The sequence below is a fragment of the Lytechinus pictus genome, chromosome 15 (assembly GCF_037042905.1).
Source record: "Lytechinus pictus isolate F3 Inbred chromosome 15, Lp3.0, whole genome shotgun sequence".
NCBI lineage: Eukaryota > Metazoa > Echinodermata > Echinoidea > Temnopleuroida > Toxopneustidae > Lytechinus > Lytechinus pictus.
This window is the reverse complement of record NC_087259.1, coordinates 16,032,501-16,055,140: the sequence shown is the minus strand read 5'-3', so window position 1 is coordinate 16,055,140 and position 22,640 is coordinate 16,032,501. Positions and strand designations below refer to the sequence as shown.

The window sequence follows — 22,640 nt, the reverse complement described above, 5'->3', positions numbered from 1 at the left end:
GGAATAAAAATGACGGGCATGGTTTGCAGGGATGCTACCGCGCTCACACATTGCCCATAGAGCTATAGAGCTCTATGCATTGCCATAATATCCATTGTGTGTGGCCCCCTGCTGTGACTGTATATGCCGGGCTGTTGTGTTATCTTCGGACCGAGGTCAAGAAACAGGTGTTTTGATACTTAAATTGCTTGCTTGGGGCAGTTAGGGTTTGTCGTACTTGGAGAAGAGAATTGATGCAGAAGAAACCGGGGTATAGTGTTCTCGATTGGAGGCTTTGGTCATGTGCTCAAAATGAAAACAAAAATAGCTTATTTTAAAGAGTAATTCTTCATTCTATCAAAGATTGTAATTTGGAAAGTTGAATAGAAAAAAAAAAATGATACGAGAGTTTCTTTAACACAAGGTTTTGCAGACTGCTTAAAGTTCCACATCTCATGCTTGAGTGAACTCCACATTTTTGAATGCTGTTTTCTCTTCATTTTTTGAAGCTCTCGCTTAGTTTTTCTGCGTTCAGTGAAGTTTTTGTGTATGTTATTGTTAATCAATTTTGACTAGTTACAATTCTTATCTCATTTGAAAGCTTAGGATGTTCTTTTTCAAACTCAATAAAAATCTCAAAATTCATTTTGGGCATCTCATTGTTGGTTTTGGGGTGGCAGTTTGATTGACTTTAAGCGCGAAATTTGAAATGCAGGGCAATATGTAATGCCACTCAGCATAAATAATCGTATCAAACCTACATGTAATTGAGGCTGAGCCGAGCAAGACTTGATTCCCCATGGTTCATGGATTGCATTCTTCTTTAACATATCCCCCCAAAAATTTCTGTGCACAATACCTTTATCAGTGGCTACCCTGGGTGAAATATTACATTATTATTATTATTATTATATTAAGTTATTTTCCATGAATTTTACCGTGACGATGTTAACTTTTGTCCAGTTTTGTAAATTATCACAGGAGAAGACTTTGATATGAATTTTTTTTTATTTCAACTTCTAAATTAGAGAATAAGGCTATTTTAAATGCAGGAATAGCAAAGCTTGTTATTGGCTAATTCAGTCCTTTTGTATTTCCAATTTTACAAAACATTGTATCATCTACATTGTACATAGATGATGAAATTTGATTTTTTTTTAAAGGATTCATTTATGTCATTAACACAATTAAAAACAACAACGATAAACACCCAAGTATACTTTATTGCAGGATAACACATGTTTTGGAAAGAATATCTTTGGAAAAAATATCAGATTGAAAACTAAATTGGTCCAAAGATGTGCGAGATGAAAAAGATGACTCGGATCAAAAGTCACAGAGGTCATTTGGTACCCCAAAATACAGACATGCCAACTGTTTCCTTTTTAGATATATGTTCCTCTTTTTTGCTACGAATTTTATTTCCGATCATGTAGTATGTATCATACACAGCGCGTGACACTAGCGCCGGTTCAACGGTCCAGACCGGTAAAAATCACTGTCGCGCCAGCAACTTGTTGCATGAAAATAATAAGTAAATCCTTGCCTACAAGTACATGTTTAAAATGGTGAATTTTCAAGTTTTCAAGTCATTTCACATGTTTTTACACCGATCTCACTACAACAGGCTGGCGATTATTAGGTTAAGACAGATATTCAAAAATTTATTTTTTATATATATATTTTTCCCCCTTCTAAGAATACATTTTTTGTTGTAATAATAATGGCCAATGTTTATACAGCGCTTTTCCCAGAATGGCTCAAAGTGCTTTACAGCATATTATTACCTTGGTCATTGGATTAATTTCAATCCCGCACGAAAAGTGCACAATTTCCACTCCCTGGGGAACATTCCTTGCATTCATCGCAGCTTTATTATGGCGCTGGCAAATTCAAACATACAATATCTTTCGCATCCTACCGTTGTAGAAGGTTGGCAGGTCTGAAATTATCCTGTTTTCATGTAGAAATAAATAACCATCTGAAGATTCAACTTCAAACTTACCTCTTGCATATGGGTGTGACAAAGATCATGAATCCATCTATTTCATTACAAATTTTCAGGAGTCGATTTAAGATATGGTGCTAGTGATGTGATTTTTCTTTTTGTTTAGATATATCTAGAGTATATAGTCCTGGTGTTAGATTTTTGAAAAGCTTATGAATCTAGAAAAATAATTATCTTTTTGTTTAGATATATCTAGAGTATATAGTCCTGGTGTTAGATTTTTGAAAAGTTTATGAATCTAGCAAAATAATTATTGGAACTGTTTCACGAATAGATAAATCTGACTGAAAGTCATGCCCAAGTGTTAATGTTTATAATGTGTAGTCTCATCGATTCAGACACAGTAAAGTGCGTCTTCTAAGGGAGATCCAATCAATATGATGATCCATCATTTTCCACATGCAAGTGAAAATTTAGAGTGATTTTTTTTATCACACTCAAATCTTTTGTGAAACACTTCTTTGATTTGTCTCTTATGTCACATGTAATGCATGATAGCTTGGACCTGCCCTATAATGTTTGCTCGTCTGTACTATATACTTGTTTTTTATTCATGTTTCTTTTTATTATTTTTCGTTGAAAAAACCCCAGAATGTAAGACCAGCAGCCCGGAAGATTCATTTAAGTTGCAGGACCAAAGCAGTTGACTTTAATTGATGGTGGTAGGCCCTGAATCTTACAAACATGGCTTCCTGTCTGGTTTGAGCTGGGATCTTCCTGCCAGAATCACACAAATAGCGACATCACTACTGAGAGATCTATTTTTCAGTGTGCAGAAAAGTACACTGGACACTGTTGTGCATGGTATACAACTTACCACAATGTAAGTGCTTTAATAATGATTTCAATGATATTTTGTGTAGCCTAGAGTATGCAAGACAATGCAATCGGTTTCCCAGTAATTCTATACCGAGGGCAATAACGTTTGTGAAATATTGGGCAGCAATTTTCCCCATATCAGGATTTTCTCTCTCTGTTCTTGTAACGACTGTAATCCCTTCTCTTTTACCTCTACTGTGATATCTTCCCATCCCTGTATCCTTTTGTTGGGTATATGTCAATCCATTGATGACCTGTAGTCTCTCTTTATATGCCTCCCTGTACTATCTGTTGTAGCTGCTGCTCCAACTGAACCTTTGTTTCACATTGTTGCAACATGATATTTGCCATGACTGATTTAATGTGCCAAAAGGATAAACAATTTTTATAAAAAAAATTATATGAAATGAAGACTTTTATCTTATTTTTTAAAATTATTTGATAGAGCAATGTGAATTATTTTGCAATATATTTATATTCCTTTTCTGTATGTGTTAATTCTGGTTCAGACTTATATGAATTGATATTTCAAACTTTATCGTGGTCATTTCACCATGTACCTACATGAACATGTTGTGCTAAAGTGTGTGTCCTTCATGTATTCACAGAATGTGAAGAGATAATGTGGACTGCACGAATGTTAAGATATGTGATGATCAAGTTGGATTTTCAAAATAGGTTTGTCTGCCCAAATCTAAGTTTGGATATAAATTTTTCACCCATTTTTAGGAGGGTAATGCACTTCAATGGTTTTTCCACAATGTGTAGATAAAATATTCCTTCTTCAATCAGAGCAATATATGTAAGTCTGGAATTTTGTTTTAGAAGTGCAATGTCAAATTTTGATTTCTATAGCCTTGCCAGTGTAGTGTTTCAAGTTGACCCGTATTGATATTTAAAATATTGATGGAATGGTTAAAGCGGTTTAGCCAATATGGCTTTGGAGCTCGGTGACATTGATCTAGATCGATAAAAAACTGGTTTGCACTCCAACTCAACGCAGCTAGCCATTTGTTTTGCACAAATAGAAGAGAGAGGAACTGGCAACGTATGTTTGAATAGAGTGCTGTTGACTTCCAGAAATTGGTTTAAGTTGCATGTGACATCTTTATATTTGATGTTTGGAATCTGGTTGTTGCAATAATCTTCAATTACTGTCTGACCACAAGGAATGGTGTTCCTTTCAGCTGACGCATGATATCCAGAGCTCTTCAAAACCTCATGCAAGTCGCACACTTCTTGGACTTGCAAATCCTGGTATCTTGTGAGAGTGTTGGCCTGTTTGTGGTGGCATTAGATGAATTCTGAGTGGATCTAGTTCCAGTTGGTCATTTATGTCTTTTCCAGCCATTTGATATTTTCCTGTGTTTATTGGATTTTCCCGGATTTATTCGACTCTGATGAAATGAAAGGCAATGTGAAGACTTGGTATTTTAGAGTCAGAGTCAGTAAAGACCATTTTTTGCTCCTCATACATGCCAATGTTGTCACCAAAAGGGAAGCTACATTCATCTGATACATTTTTTGGCCAGGTCTGTGACTCTACTTATCAAACCACAATGCATTTGTTTGAATTCTAATAAGGCAGATTCTTGAAGTATTTGTCAGCATTCATTTTCTGTGTCCAGCAGGAAACACTCTTTCTTTGGAAAGAATTTCGAATAGATTTCCTGTGTAGAGGAGGAAACTTCATCACATTCAGGTATTCAGAAATGTAATCCCTTAAAGTGAGGGGAAGTTACTGTGTTTAACCCTATATAGCCCAGGCTATTTGAAATTGCACAGCCATGGGGGGGGGGGGGGTGGCTTTTTAGCCCCCCCCCCCCCCCCGCACAAAATAAAAAGTTTGCTCTAATTAAGTAAATAATGCCCCTAAAATGCTAATTTTTGATTCAGACTCTTTATAGAAATCTGATCAAATATACCTTCAAAAACTTTAGTTTCAAGATCCCATTTATTTTCTTATGTATTTTATTGTTTTTTAATGGAAATTATCAGGTACTTTATTTTGACCATAAACAAGATAAAATTGATTGATTTTACTCAGTAAAAGAAAAAATAATGATACATTTATGAATTATAGCTAAAAACACTATTTGCATGGATTTGTACACAAATTTACATTTGTGGCAATTTCGGGTCTGCATATAGTTTACAAAATGTTGCGTTATTTCGGAACCACATAACCAGTGGTCCCAATTTTGGTTTCAAGAGTTGCGCGAGACTTGAAGGTAAAAAGTCAGTGAGCGACGCGGTCAAAGAAATTTGCACAGCAGCTGAATCAGCTCCCCCCCCCCCCCAGTGTTATTAGGGTTGAACCAGAATTTTAAATATTTTTCTCAGTATTTTGCTCTAGGTAAAACACTCATCTATCTTTGGTATTCATTTTTTGGCTACATATCAGGCTTAAAAGTCAGCCACATACATGTACATTACCAGACTTACTCCTGGCTTGCATATAGTTTACAAATGTGATACGCACAGCAACAGATGATAACATACATTTTACAGATTTTTCACCAAAAAAATGTCAGGGGGGCTTTAAAAAAAGCCCCCTCCCCCTGGGCTAGATAGGGTTAAGGACAGTTATGCATGTACATGTACCTGCTTACCATTACTAGTTTTGGAGAAGGGCCCCCACTCTCAATGATTCAATTTGCTTATCCTTTGATCTTGTGCCATCTAAAACTCTTTCATGGAAACGTGCAAGTCTTTCACTTTCTTTGCAGTGATCATGTATGACGCCTAATTTCAAACCATCATAGAATTATTTCCATCGTCTTTGCTTGTGGTTCCTCTGGTCATGTCAGAGAAGTATCTCAGCCAGGTCCTGAACCTTGACATGAAGTGATGCTAGGCTGTTCATTCATCCATCTTCCGGTCTTTGGGTAGGGCAGTAGTTGGTAGATTTTTCAACAGTGTCCTTTGGCTAAAGAAATCCAGTGTAGGACAAGTTTGGGAAATTTTGTTTGGTGCTGTCTGTCAGATTTGACATAGCACGTTTTGGTAGGTTGTCTCAACACTCCACGACCCTTTGGCTAAAGAAGTGGTTTCCTCCATCCAGTCTGGAACAACTTTTGGCAATTTTATTGAGTGCTGTCTGTGAGAGTTGTCATTTGTAACTGATGACCATTCGGCTGAAGGAATGGTTTCTTATATCCATGAAAAGATTTTTTTTTTAAATTTTATTGGATGTCTTCCCTGAAATTTGACATTTTGCTTCACTACTATGGTTGATGCATTGTATTGTAATGATTGATGGGGGATTATAAACCATTGTGGGATCTGAAGTGTGCTCCCTCAGGACAAGCCTATGTTGAGGTCCTAACTTATTAGATCTATCTTTCATTGTCGGTGCCTCGCCTGATCACTCAGAGTTCATGGAGGCATGATGGATACAGTATGCAAGCAAACATTTGGTTCTTGTATGATGGTGAATGAATAAATTAGCTTGACAGGGGGAAAAATAAATCTTGTCCCCTTTTGGTTTCTATTTTGATCAAAATGCAATTCATTGAAATTCATAGAAATGTAATTGCATCATGTACAGAAAGGAGTATATTTATTTGCAATATATTTGTAGTATATTCCATTTGCTCTTATGAAAAGAAAGCCCCCCCCCCCCTCAAAAAACAACAAGACAATAAATATTTTTTATGTGATGGTATAAATTGAATTGTTTGATAAGAATATGAAAATGATAAGTAATATTACTCAAATATTAAATTGAAAATTGGAACATTGGTGTCAGTCATGGATAGTTAATGTTGAAAGGATGTGAAATGATTGTCAATGGGCAAATCTTCATGGAATGCTTCCCTGGATGGATAGAACAGGGAGGTATACAAAGAGAGCACAATCAGTGGATTAACTGCTATTTGTGTTGAAGGGGAGGGGGGGGGGAGATGGTTGTAAGGAAGGAGGCAGATTATTAAAGGATATGAGGTTTTAGTTTTGTTTAAGGGTGAATAAAAAGACTTATGGCAAGGAAGAGGAATGGGGGGGGTAATTAGGGAAGATGGGGGGTGAACAGAAATTTATTTCTGAGGCAAAAATTTTGATATAAGTCCCCCTCCCCCCCCAAAAAAAAAAAAGTAACTGTTGCCCCATCAATGCATTGTCTTGCATACTATTGGCTACACAACATATCATTGATAGAGCACTTTCATTGTGGTAAGTTGTATACCATGCACAACAGTATTCAGTGCCCTTCTCTGCACACTGAAAAATAGGTCTCTTGGTAGTGATGTCACATATTGTGTGATTTTGACAAGGAGATCCCAGCTCAGATCAGGCTGCTGGCCATTATGTGAGGGTCAGGGTTTGCCCCATTGAAGCAAGAGGTCAGCTGCTATGGTATCCTGTACACTTGAGTGAATCTTCTCGGCTGCTGGTCCAATTTTTTTAAATATATTTTCTGAGAAAAAAATAAATTCATATATCCTGGAAAAATTGCTTGTCACTTGTGCTTATTTGTGCCAATAGAGTATCTGTATACCGAGAACGGACTTGCCCGCCCCCTTTTTTCTTCATTCACCCCCCCCCCCCCACTTTTGTTATTTTTTGAGGGGGTAGGGCTGCCATATCCCCAAGGGCCCTTTTGCATAAAATTACTATGTAGTCATTTTGCCACAATATTAACTAATATGGTAACATTGGATGGCAAAAGGACTCTAATTTAATTTTAATGCAACAGGGCCCTTGGGGTATGACACCCCTACCCCCTCAAAAAATAACAATGAATAATGCACATCATGTAGGGTATTAGAAATAGTTACACGCACAGGATAATTTTTGAGGACGTAACACGCCCAAGGCATAGCTGAGGGTGTTTAAACCATTTCAAAGGTAACTATAGTGTGTGTAATTATTCTAATGCCCAAGCAAAATGTGTATTATTTGTTTTATAAGATAGAGATATGGATCCTTAATTACTTGATAAACCATCATTCCAACACCATGGTCGGTCAGTGTTTTTTCCTCAGCGCACGGAAAAATAGTAATATTTTGTGATATGCGCTATATTAGAGACTATTATCATTAGTAGCACCAGTCACTTGTAAATTTTCCTGTTGGCTAAAATATATGATTGGTCATTTCAGCCAATCATCTGATCAGGATCCATATCACTATTTTATATTATCTTTTGTGCAACTGGGCTCTGTATTCTGAAAATCGCGTCATCTGTACAACTCTGTTAACTTTGTGAGTGCGTCATTGGCTTTAAGTTTTTCTTTCCTTCTAAGTTGGTCATTATGTAAAACATTTCTATACCTTTTCCTTAAAATAATAGGTAATCACAATGTACTTCCCTTTTTTCATATTGATTAAGGGCGAATATTTAAAGCAGCCATTTAAAAACTAGTTATGGTACTTAATATAGAAAAGGTAATGCAACGAAAACGCGATTTTCAGAATACCGTCCAGGTTTAAGATTGTACAATATGCAGAAGGTAAACTAAAATTAGAAGGCCTATGTCTTATTGTACTCTTCCAGTTTTTTCAAAGAAATTTCAAGACTGACATTTTCCGAGTGCAATTTCCATCACTTCCAATATTTATGAAGCAATGCTCATATGAAATTTTAATTTAGGCATTAATGGTGTGATTTGTCACTGAACATTTGGTAATTACTATCAATAGAAAGCAGGGGGTTTCATTTGTGTTTTCAATGACCATCACAATTTAGATAACCTTCTGCACTGTATAAGCCTAATTAATATTCATGCCGGCAGATATTTTCAAATGGTAATTTTGTGGGTAATCAATTTGCAATAGTAAAATTGGTGAAATGCAAATTCACAGTATTTTCAGCTTATAGATTAATTTCAACAATGTCATTTCGATTTTAGAAGAATGAACTTTACAGAGTGAAAATATTTTTATTGTATACATTTTGATATATTCTAAATTTACTTGAACAGTATTTCCCAACAATGTGCTCTATATTTTGTACACATTCAATATATATCCATGAATAATCATCAATCCATTAAAGAAATGTAATACATGAATCTATGGAATTTACAAAGAAAGTACAAATGACTTCACTTTGGCTGTGCTAAAATGTTATACTTGTTCATTGGACAAACTTTAGTAAATGTTTCTAACATCATTCTTTCAGAAGATTATTTGGATCTTAGCATATTTGAAAGTTTGTTCAATTCTTTTGCTCAAGCCAAGTGATTTTTAAATCGGGTTAAGTAATGTGAAGATGCACTTCACCAAGTTCATTCTGTTCTCAAAGGCTTTTTTAAAACATTGTGTAGATAAAGGGGCTTTCACAATTAGTCATTGAACCATTTGCGAGAATTAGTATCGTTTGCGAAGTATACTGTAATCAAATGGTCGCAGAACCAAGTGTGCAAGTCCCTTCAGAGGCAGATCATCATCTTCCTTGCTCATGTGCAAGGGAGATCAGCAGAAAGAGGGAGATAGAAATGAGAGAAGGGAAGAGAGGCAAAAGAGGGGGAGGGAGAGAGACAACAGAAGAGGGAGGGGAAATCGAGGAACAAGCTTTATATGGAAACGTTACGAGAATAAAGACAAGGAGCCAAAAGGAGATGCAACCAGAGGCAGCGACTTCATGGGGGGGGGGGGGGGTGACACTCTCCCATGGTATGCTGAACAAAATTTGAAAATCAAAGAGTTAGCATCCCCCCGTCCCATTTGATCGCTTCCTATGGTTGTGACACAACTCATTTAATGATACACAGTAAAAGAAATAGCATATTGTTTAAGCCCGTAACTCTAACAGAAAGTTGTTTAATTTTTTTGTAATTGTTTAGACTTTTTAAACAGCTTGTTTAAATAGTTTGACAGTAGTTGTTAGACTGACGGGCTTAAACAACCTGCTTAAAATTTTAAACAGTGTTTTTACAGTGTAAATCGTGCAGGCAGACTAAAAATAGTTCTAAAATGCAGCCAAAATTTCATCTAGACAACAATGGAAATCAAACAATGAAATATTTTTACTTTCTAAATTCTATGCATATTTTCTGAGTAGAACTTATGTCTGACAGTGACGACCTTAAAGTTAGCATTAGTTGATAATTACGAGACCGGAGGAACAAGTAATGAAGGCAACTTTATTGGACGAATTCATTAACAGCAGCTAGATTCCAGGAAAATGTCCATAAATTTATGTCCGTAACAAAGCGGTCAAATTAAAATGTTTGCATTATCACAGAGTCTTATTTTGTATCTGAATTTGCATCCGAGAAGGGGGGAGAGGGTAAATGACCTACACAATTTTCTACACTTCTGCCCCTGATTTGTGAACAAATAATTGTGTAAAAACTGCAAGGCGACTGAAGATGATTAGTGCCTAAATAAAATAATGTAAAAAAGGAAACGCAAAAATATCAGTCCAAGAAACCACTATCAGAAAAGAAATAAAACATTACAATCTATGTTTATCCATACAGTATATGAATGGATAGATATAATAATGAAATAGGATGGATGGATTAATGGATGGATGGAACGATGGATGGATGGATGGATGGAGGATGGATGGATGTATAAATGAATTAATGAACGAATAAAAGGATGGATGAATGGATAAATGAAGGAATGAATAAGTATCATAATCATTCATTAACTGATCCATCATCCATTTCATTTTTATGACCCAATTAATCATGATAAACAAACTAAGAAAAAAAAAAGGAAAATCACAACAAAGTCTTGGACAATTATATAAAAAAATAGAACATTTAGAGGTATAACAATTCTTAAAAGTTTTCATAATTAATGGAAGGCCCCTGGAATTCTTGCCTGCATTACCCAATTCCATATAGCAATAGTGTTGACTTTGTGACAAGGATATATCCGGCCCGTGGAAATATATATATTTTTAAATACCTTAATCATGGCCTTTGTTTTTTAAATTGATTCCGGTTTACTGAACTCCAAATTACCTTGATCTACTGACCTGATGCTACACTATCTATTTGCTTATACTTGATAATTATACTTAATTTTTATGGAGTGGAGACTTAATCTTTCAAAATGATCTTGAAAAATCAAAATCTAACAAGGCTTGGTAAATATTTTTTTTATAATATTCATAGCAAACATGGTCAAAGTTCATTGACCCTGCTGACGTTAGGCTTCGACAATTTGACCTGAAGGCTAAAGCTCATGCCAAATGACTGATGACACCTTATCATCCATATATCGAAGTTTCATGAAACATGTCCTTGTATTTTTTAAGTCATGAAGACAGTTAAAAAATTGACCTTTTTCGATGTTGTCAGCAAGCCGTCAGAAAAGTGAGGCCTTGTTTTTACTACGCAGGCGAGACTCTAGATAATGGGGCGTACATGTACATTTTGATTTGCGCCAAAGTAAAGGCATGTTTGACTGCAATGAATGAATACTGGTAGCCATATTGTTTCATAAAGCTGTTCGTAAGTTAAGAGCGACATTAAAAACGATTGGTGATCCTTTCTTTTGGCGTTGGTTTAGCGGGTAAGAAAGGATCACCACTCGTTATTTCAGTCGCTAACTTACGAACAGCTTTATGAAACGGCCCCCTGGGCTCTGTCTGACAAAGAGTTACGATCGATCCCTTCAACCAAATCTTTGGAAAGCCAGCAACGTCATGATCTAAAATACATGTTTATTCAAAATATTCTAGAAATGATGTATATTCATACATTCATAGTTTTCTTGAAAATTAATTTTGCTTCTCTTTGTTTTCAAAGGACATTGTGCGAATTTCCTAAAGAAAAAATATATTGATGGATTCCCATATTCTTGGTTGATCGGATCAATCGTAACTCTTTATAAGACGGGTCCCAGATGTCAATGATGTCATAATCCTACAAGGGTTGCATTAAAATCCATTTCAATTTTTTTCAATAATTTACATGATAAATTGCTTATAAACCACTTTTAGTATGAATGCTCCAGTTAATTTCATTAAAAGTGGACTTGTAAATATGTTTCCTGACTCATCATCACTACATCGATCATTGGCATCTGGGGTTCATTTGTTGCAGTCATGCCTTACTTTGGCGCAAATAGAAAATTAACATCAATGCAAATAATACCTACTGATTATCCAAACGTGAAGACATACCACATAAATGTGATAGCAAATTATTTTGGAGAAGATATTCTTTCCAGCCATATATAACGATCATGCGTTCATGACATATTGACGGGCAGTGTATACGTACGTATAAAACTGAAAATGTAGCCATTGCTTTTGCTAGGCTTTTGCTTGATTCCGTATACAAATCAATGAGCAACAAATGCGTTTGCTTGTAAGCTCAATCAATTGCTAACTGCCTGGTAGCATTTGCTTGACGATTAAGCTATTGCCATGAAGCGTGTGCATAAAGCGAACATTTTGCTTGTGCATTTAAAGATGTACAGCATCGGGTGATGAAATTTTAAACCATCTAACCCCGTATCACAAATGTAGATTCGTCGATCAATGTCCATTATCATCCACATCGTTCTCATGGTAAAACTGGATCCTCTCAAAAAGAATATCAAATTTGCCGGTCAACAAATGTTGTCAGATTTCACCTCACCGAAATAACACTCATGCCAATGCTTTCCAAGCAACATTCTCCTATCCACCTGACCCGCCATCACCTCCTGATGAAAACCTGTTCCATTCTTCAATGTCAAGGCCGCATGGATGGTGATGTGTAAGCTATAAGGCCTTTACAGCTTCCAGTCAATAGCTCTGATGCGTATACGGCAGCCAACGATCGTATTCAATGAGGTATAATTCCTTGTCGACATCAGGTCAATTCTTGCGCTGATGGAAAAAACTAAAAACAGAAAACATTAGACATACATGTTTTATTTGTCTTATATGTCATCAAACATGCCCAACGACGGGCAAAGTAACAGAACTTTCAAAGCCCGTTCCATAAAAAGAGTAACATGATGTATGGCAGATTATCCATTTTGAAGAACATGTTTATTTAAGCCTATTCAACTTAATGCTCAAAGGGAATTTTCAGGAAACCAGCTTAATGAACTTAAGCTCAATATTACAATTAGTAGTGATTAGCTATTGGTTAATTAATGTTGAAAAGCGCCAATATATATATTGAGAACAGGTTAGAAAAAATGTTTCTATTAGTCTTGCATTGTAAATTTTGGATCTACCTTAGATGTGGACTTATACGTTCGGACCCTAGATCAACATTGAATAATCTTCAAAAAGTTTCCAAAAATATACTATATCACCTAGCATCAAAATTTAATGGTAACCTTTTATTATGTAAACTTTTTTTTCTATAATGCAACTACCATGGTAACAGGGCTCGCCATATCAGCAGCCAATCACACTACTCTTTGAATGGTAATTACAAAATTGGCAAATAAACCATGGTTGCTTGACTATTATGGAACGGGACTCCATTCTATCATCATCCTCCTCCTCATCATCATCCTCATCATAATCTTTAAATAATCATCACCATCATTATCATTACCATCATCATCTTCATCATCACTATCGTCAATATCATCGTCATCATCACCACTACCACCACCATCAACATCATCCTAATCATCCTCACCATCACCATCATCATCGTCATCATCACCATCACCCTCGACATCCTCTTCATCATCATCATCATCATCATCATCGTTATTATCATTATCATCATATCAATTTTTACATAACTTCCTTACCTAATGGATGACGCCTCGATGTCGAGGATGATGAGATCGTCTCGTATGACTATGTCCTCTTGCGAGTATTATAAAGACCAATCTTGGATAGGTAGGGACGTCTCCAGAACTGTACAGCAGATTTCCACAGCTACAGCTTGGTTGTACTTGGAACTACTGCTTCAGATTTTTCTTTGAAAAAAAAAGAGAAAACTATTAGTCAGGCGGCATATGTCACGATTTACCGGCTACTTCGACAAATTGGCTAAGTCTAATTTTGACTTTTCAATGGCGTAAATCCGGTCCGAGCAGTTGGGGGATAATAGCAATTGACCTGAAAATTCACAATTCTAGAGACACCCCACACCAAGGGCTATGTATACGGGGTATATAACCGTGTACATAATACTACCATCTTTCAGTTACAGACCTATAACCATTTTTTTTCGATGGCTGTATTGCAATGGATTTTGTGTGATATAAAGTAATTCTTTTTAAACCCACCATGGGCATTTATTATATACATAATTGACCATTCAAAATCACATCACATGTTTACATATTTCTTTTTCAAACAAATATTCCAAATTGAATTCTCGACAATCTTTTCCTGATTTGCTTATTATAAGTATACATTTATAAATGCACCAAAAAGCAATTGTAAGAAATGAATCTATATAGTCCGGTTTCTTTGTGGGCTTTAAGTAAATGCAATTTTGTTATTTGAAGGTCGAAATTGTATTCAAACTTAGCTACTGTTGTCAAATAATTTAGTTTACACTCAACGGAAGCATGTACATTATCTTCATCCACATAACAATGCGGGCATCTCCCATCTGTTATAGCATTCCATTTAAACAAACTCTTTCTTACCGGCAATAAATTATATCAACCTTAAAATCACTAGCGTACCTACGGGGGGGGGGGGGGCAGGGGGGCAGGGGGGCACTCTGCCCCCCCCTCCTCCTGACGAGCCACAACCCATGCAAAAAACGTATCCCTGCCCCCCCTGACGAGCTTGAAACACCTTTTTTGCCCCCCCCCCCCCGACGAGCTTGAAGACCTTTATTGCCCCCCTCCCTCCTGACGAGCTTGAAGACCTGTTTTTTTGGCTTGTCAATTTTTTTTCTGGTACAAAATGCTTTATTTGTGATTGAAGACCTTTTTTTTTTCTTTCTTTTTTTCTTGCTTGTCAAATTTTTGGGCAGACGGTTTCCCCCCCCCCCCCTGGAAAATCCTAGGTACGCAACTAAAACATTAAACCAATAAAGGCTGAATTTACCCAATATTCCTTTACTTGACGCAAGAGTGCGCCCCAGCCATCTTAGTCGAAAACTTAATTTTGGGGTATATAGATCAATCATTTTGACCCCTCCATTGTCCAGTTTGTTGGACATTACAGTTCTTTTCACTTTTTCAATCTCTGTTTGTCAAATAAAAGCATGTATTAGAGAATTCAGTCTTTTTACAATTTTCTCAGGAATAATATCAACCATGAGAATATTTACTAACTGACTTAAACCTAGAGTTTTGACAATGGTTACTCTTCCAAAAATAGTAAGCTTTCTTTTTCTCCAATTATCTAATAATCTTTGCAATTTCGTTAGTTTATTTTCCCAGTTCATTTTACGTGCTTTTTCTATATCAGGTGAGATGTAAAACCCTAAGTATTTTGTAGGAATATCTGTCCAAGATAAACCAATATCATTGAGTGACCATTTGGAGTTACTTCTCCCCACCCACATGGTTACTGTTTTAGTTTTAAGTTTTGGACCTGCTACATTCCCAAATAATTCAAATTCTTCATTTTTATCAATTCTAGTGATCTTTTATCTAACACAAAGAACAGGGTATCGTCAGCATATTGTAGTACTTTAACCTCACAATTATTTTCTGGTTTCAAAACAGGTATGTATTCATTATTTATTATTTTTTTAGACATAAATTCTGCTGCGAGGACAAAAAGTAATGCTGAAAGTTGACAACCTTGTCTGATTCCCCTTTGTAATGAAAAGGACTCTGATATCCAGCCACTTACTAATACAGAGCTTCGAATATCTGTGTACAATATTTTTATCCATGTCTGGAAATTATTTCCAAAATTCATTTTTTCCAGACATGAGGACACAAAATTGATATCTATTACATCAAAAGCTTTAGAAAAGTTTGCCATCATTATAGCACCATCTAAGTGTTTTCTTTTCATAAATGCAATGACATCAATTGTAAGACGTATATTGAAGGCAGACAGGCGATGTTTTATATAACCAGTTTGTTCTTCGTTAACGATCTGTCCAATAAACGATTGTAATCGTGCGGCCATTATTTTATAATCGCAATTTAAAAGCGAGATTGGCCTCCAGTTTTCTAGATTTCTATGGTCTTCTTTCTTTTAAATCATTGTAATAAGACCAGCTTTCTGACTTTCAGACATTTCTCCATTTGTGAAGCATTCATTAAATGGGAATGAAACCTTTGGAACAAGTAGGCTTGTGTCGAAACATAAAAATCAAAGAATAAGAACAAAGAAAGTTTGAGAAAAATCAGACAAATAAGGAGAAAGTTATGAGCATTTGAATATTGCAATCTCTAATGCTATGGATATCCTCCCATTGGCAACGCGACAAGGATGTGTGATGTCACACATGAACAACTTTTCCATTGATGGACTATGAAATACCCTGAAAATGTGTCTTTTTGCTTTTTCATATGGTGATACAAACTCTTTATCCATGATGTATTCTTTAAAAATCTGTATTACATGCCTTCATAGAGAAAGAATACATATTCTACTGATAGATGTAATAAAAGAGGCAATTTATATGAAATATATATACTAAAGTAATGGGGAGAGTTGTTCAAGAGTGACATCACACATCTTTGTCGCATTGCCACTGTGAGGATCTCCATAGCATTAGTGATCGCAATATTCAAAAGCTCATAACTTTCTCATTATTTGTCCGATTTTTCTCAAACTTTCGTTGATCTGTTTCTTTGATTTTTCTGTTTTCACACAAGCTATCTTGGTCCAAAGGTTTCATTCTCCTTTAAGAGCGCTTAATAAAATATCTTTGATGTCGTCCCAAAAGGTTTGGTAGAACTCTATGGGAATACCATCCAGACCAGGTGGGTGTTTCATAAAGCTGTTCGTAAGTTAAGAGCGAATTTAAGAACGACTGGTGATCCCTTCTTGCGGTAAGTGGTATATTGAATCGGCGATGGTTTAGCGTGTAAGAAAGGATCACCAGTCGTTCTTAAAGTCGCTCTTAACTTACGAACATCTTTATGAAACGGCCCCCTGGTAGGATAAAGTACTTAATTACAGTTAATATCGATATGCAAGCGAGCAAAGAGAGTGAGCAAATTTTCTGTAGTTGGAAGACAAGATGATGTCCAAACATCCCTTTCAAGAGGTGAGTAATTATTAGATCACGGGCAGTGTATATACGTAGTTATATACTGAATATACTGCAATTGCTACTTTTTATGTATCTGACCAACAAATGCAGCAATTGCTTTTGCAAGGCGCTTGCTTGGCTTTTGCTTCATTCCTTATACACAATAATCAGCGGAAAATGGTTTTGCTGGTAAGCTCAAGCAATTGCTAACTGCCTGGTAGCATTTGCTTGACGATTAAGCTACGGCTAAGAAGCGTATGCATAAAGCGAACATTTTGCTTGTGCATTTTAAGACGTATAGCATCGGGTGATGAACTTTTAAAGCATCTAACCCCGTATCATAAATGTAGATTCGTCGATCAATGTCCATTGTCATCCACATCGTTATCATGGTAAAACTGGATCCTCTCAAGAAGTAAATCAAATCTGGCGGTCAAAAATGTCGTCAGATCTAACCTCACCGAAATAACACTCATGCGGATGCTTTCCAAGCAACATTCTCCCATCCACCTGACCCGCCATCTCCTCCTGGTGAAAATCTGTTCCATTCTCCGCTGTCAACACCGCATGGATGGTGATGTGTAAGCCGGGGCCTTTACAACTTTCATCCATATTCGGGAATAAATAATAATTATGTCTATTTACCAACGAGTCTATTTACCAACGATTTATCATTTTCTCGTTATTCCTCTCAATATCCCATATTTTCTTTATCCACTCTCATTTACATTCTTCTCCTCAGTTATTATGTCGACTCGGCGGGACAATTATGTCGACTTGGTGAGACAATTATCTCGCCATCTCGACAGGTCTGTGGCTCTTTAAGGACTCTGTACGAAAGGGACAGAGAAATAGTCGACAACATACATGTAGACCAACATACAGAGAGGTGAGATTCGAAAATTATGAGTGCTCCTTCTGAAAGTTGTTGTTGAACTATGGATAGCCAAGTGACACAGATCCTTAACAGTATACATGGTATAGGTTCAATTTATCAGCTCGTCTGTTACTCATGTCAGTCATAACCTTACTGTCTGCATGGGCATGATAACCGAATCAGTTTTATTCGCCAATGTAGCATGGGCACAGTAAGCATAAGAATCATTCAATGTTAACGAAATTTAGACATTTCGGCTATCCATCTTTTTAAGCACATACTTGTAGACATGGAGCAAGTTAAACCGAACCTCAGATTACAGGCCAGAAGGTCGATTAAAAATAAATTGAGAGATTGAGAAAAGATATAGATAGAAGATAACAATAAAGAATCGACAACACGGGAGACGAAAAGTAAAGTTTAGACAGGGGTGATGAAAACAGTCAAAGGAGCAACATGAGGAGAAAGGAACAGGCGTCAAAAAAACGAGACCGGGGAGCGAAATTAAGAAAAAACAGATGAATAAGAACGAAATAAGAATGATGAAATAGAAAGAAAAAGAGTCGACGAAACAAATCAAAGAGCGACACAAGAAGAGACGGACAAAGTGTCGACATAAAATGAGATTAGGAAAGGTAGAGTTAGGGCTGGAGGGGTTCTAAAATAACGAGACGAGAGAGTCAAGATAAGCAGATTAAATCCAGTAGGTCCCCCTGGATCCGCCATTGGCTGTGACCTTTTTTTCTTGAATCGAATGTGATGGATAGATGAATCTGATTCACTGATCTGTATTGATAGAGATCAGTGATCCGACTTCAGATCGCAGCAACTTATGGCGGCCATGACGGGGGGGGGGGGGGGCAAAGAAAATCTTTAAATGAGTTATGCATTGAGCCAGGTGCGTTGCTTTGTCAATGGATACCTTAACTTGAATTGGGTATACTTATACCCCGGTCACATTTGCTATATACGGAGGGCGCACGGCGAGTCGAAAACAGCCGTTTTAACATTTTTGTAACAGCTACATAGGTGGTTTGAATAAAAATAAATAAATCGGCTGTTTTCGACTTGCCGTACGGCCGTAGAGCAAATGTTACCGAGGTATGAAGCTTATACTGAAGCCCCCAGTTGGAAATTACCATAAAAAAACCCAACATCCATACCGAATTGGTCTATAGAAAATGCGTTAATGGGTGAGTTTACATCATTACGTATTCAAAAGCCTCACTTCATTGGGGTAAAAACCATTCTGATATCTTTAAGATGGGGTTTCCACTGCACATGCTGCAAGGACTACAATAAGAACCCCATGGAAGAACAGTGGTATTTTATCAATACCGCTGAAATGGGCCATCCTCCATATGATCTGTATGTTATGTTAAATTGAGCATGTATATATTTTATCTTTTATATGGAAATAAATACAAACAAACAAACAATACAAACAAACAATAATGGCATCGCGACGTTCAAATAGGACAGCTATTTAAGACACGCATAGTTCACTGACTAAATTCATTTACAATATAACTGTTACCGTTTGGAACTGATGAACCCCTATGTCTGTGGTTTACTTTTATGCGAGGAACCTCAGCGACATAGTGGCGAATTTATTTTATTCAAGAGAGAAGTCTTCAATATTTATGGATGGGGCAATGAGAGAGGCATTTGCCCACATCCCCCCTCCGTGTCGTCACCGACTTTTCATTATCGTATACTCTTATTTCTAACTTTAAAAAAAAAATTATATATTCATTTACAATCTAACAATTTGGATTAGGATATTCATTTTTTCTTAGGTATACTTATATTTAAAAAAAAAATAATAATTTGTATTTCTTTGTACTCATGTATTGCGATTTTGCTGTTCATGTAGTTAGACATGTTAGATATCTTGAACATCTTGTACCAAGAATTTTCTGATGAACGGAAAATTGAATTGAATATATTATTCAATTGAAAATCACCTAAAGCAACGAGTGAACACGTATTACTTTTTAATTCGGCTAATATGAGAACCAGAATTAAGATATACATTTACATATTCAATCAATTAATCATTCTTGTAGCCAAAACTAAAAAAAGGAAACAAATTAACAAACCAATCAACTTTTTCCAACAAATAGTTGATCGCCCTAACAATAATATTGGAAAGACATAACGATTAATTTGGACAATTTCAAAATTCACAACATGCAATGCAATGCAAATGAACGCAATATGAAACTGTTCAACTTGGCATACGACAATATCAAACATACTAAATTATTAATAAGCCAGTTCGTAGTTCCTTTCTGCGCATGATCAAAAGATTCTACGCATGATCAGAGGAAGGTCATTTGTACTTAAGTGACATGGTGGTTTAAAATCTAATGAGATAAGCACCAACTTTGATGTCTTGATTATTCATATATTCTTTTAAATTGTGGTTTTCATTTACATCCACAAAAAAAAACAATGCGTCCACGAACGACTGGTATTTCACAGTTTGCCAACATGCTATGATATGCATTCAAAGTAGGAATGCAACAAATACCTTCATAAAGTGTTCATTGGTGTGCTATTCTAGTCACCTGGTTTATTCAATTTCTTCATCCTGCTATGTAAGGCAAGCTTACGTAATATCTTGCTTTGAAATCTGCCTATCATAATGAAAGAAATGAAAGGTCATTTGACCAAAATTGTCCATGAAGTAACTACGAACTGGTCTATTTTTTACACACTTCACGAATTGGATGAGCAGAGCGCGCCGAAAATTTGACATTTCATTTTCACTTCTCCCTCAATCCTAAACATGGATCCTCCTGTCAACAAACGATGTAACTCATTCAATTAATCAACCAATCAATTGATTTGGCGATCAATCAATCTACAAATAAACCAATATTCATGCGGACTTACTTGCCACAGTTGGTACAAGACATCGCGAGACGATTCCTTCAGTAGACGAACCAAGCCAGAAGTCACAACTGAACAATGTCTCTCCACTCTCACTCCAGAGCTACTATTCCAACAACTTACTCACCTTCATCTGTTTGATACTGAATTTAAATATCAATCAGGAGTACCGGGCCGGCCACATGACAATAATGTCTTCCAATAATGACAATGTGTCTACCTTTTTACCCTAGATTCTAAGAATAATGATTCGAAGCACGTTTTGAAACACGTTTCTGCAGAATCGCTGATGCGTTTAGATTATACGACGATTGTATTTCTGATACCTCGGTCATATTAGCTCTACGGCGGCCTTACGGCGAGTCATCGAAAACAGCCGTTTTATTCATTTTTATTCAAACTAAAAACTACATGTATCTGGTACAAAAGTAAAACGGCTATTTCCGACTCGCCGTACGGCTGCCGTAGAGCAAATGTGACTGAGGTATTAAAAATAAATTGCACACTGTAAAAAATATTGGGTAAAATTTTTACAACCACGAGGGTAATTATGTGTCCAAGCAATTTGGGGCAATATTTTACCCAGCGCGGGAAGCATATTGTCCAGTCAAGGTAAAAAAAATTAGCAATTACTTCAGAAATGGGCGAAATTCTCATCACACTGGATAAATAAAAATGCCTCAAAGAAATGCCCAATGTTGGTTGGACATATAATTACCCTCATGGAGCGCCCAATATTTTTAGAGTGCATATATACAAAGTATCACGTCCCCAGATCACTTTAATCATTGCGACTGGGCAGTCACACCAATGAAACGGATTCCAATCCGATAAAAGTTAATTATATCATTTCGAATGGCGTTGCATCGGTCGGTTGAGATACTGCATTTTTTGAGTGACTATTTGGCATGGTGCAGCGAAGATAGAAATTAGATCGCCTGTATTCAATGCCGTTCATGTCTGAGAAAAATTCTTAGGTACGAAGACTGCAAAGTATTCTTTTATCAAATGCCTCCGTCACACTTATTCGGAATCTGCAGGAGCCGAGCATAATCAGCTGAAATGATTAAAAAAAAATAATTCGAAAAAAAAAATCAGGGGGGTCGAATTCATCCAACTGCGGTTCAAATACGGTATCTGACCAGGCGATAGTCACGCTAGAGTCGAAATAAGCTGCAATGAAGTTTTGCTACTTTCTTGGAATACAATTATATGGATGTGTGTTTGTAAAAAGAGAGAGAAAGAAAGAGAGAAAGGGGGATGCGGGGAGGGAGGGGGCGGAGTCTTGTTGAGGAGGCAGAAGGTTCCTAGTTGGGTATGACTCGAATGGGTTTCGAACCCGTGACATCCTATTCTATCCACTATATAAACCAGTATACACCTGCTGGTCCAATTCGCCCTTGGTGATAATTTCAATATTTTGTTTGTTCAAATTCATGGTCATGCAAAATTAAAATCAAATCAGTTCTTCGATTAAAACGCCGTATGGAGCATTTGGCATTGAAACACATAATAAAATAATAATTCGAGAAAAAAAATCAGGGGGGGTTCGAATTCATCCAACTGCGGTTCAAATACGGTATTTGACCAGGCGGTAGTCACACTAGAGTCGAAATGAGCTGCAATGAAGTCAGTTCAAAAGTTTTGCTACTTTCTTGGAATACAATTATATGGATGTGTGTTTGTAAAATGAGAGAGAGAGAGAGAGAGAGAGAGGGGGGGATGCGGGGGGGGGTGGGGAGGGGGGCGGAGTCTTGTTGAGGAGGCAGAAGGTTCCTAGTTGGGTATGACTCGAATGGGTTTCGAACCCGTGACATCCTATTCTATCCACTATATAAACCAGTATACACCTGCTGGTCCAATTCGCCCTTGGTGATAATTTCAATATTTTGTTTGTTCAAATTCATGGTCATGCAAAATTAAAATGAAGTCAGGTCTTGGATTAAAACGCCGTACGGAACATTTGGCTTTGAAACACAAATGGACCTGCCCGAATAAGTGTGACAAGCAT

General features: G+C 36.6%; 1 long non-coding RNA gene across 1 annotated transcript; it reads right to left on the bottom strand.

The window, feature by feature from the left end:
- Positions 1-4,341: 4,341 nt before the first annotated feature.
- Positions 4,342-20,847, bottom strand: LOC135156794 (uncharacterized). The gene is made up of 3 exons (XR_010295835.1): positions 20,633-20,847; positions 13,478-13,648; positions 4,342-12,600 (listed from the first exon to the last, which is right to left on the bottom strand). It is a non-coding gene; the product is annotated as an uncharacterized LOC135156794 (long non-coding RNA).
- Positions 20,848-22,640: the final 1,793 nt, after the last annotated feature.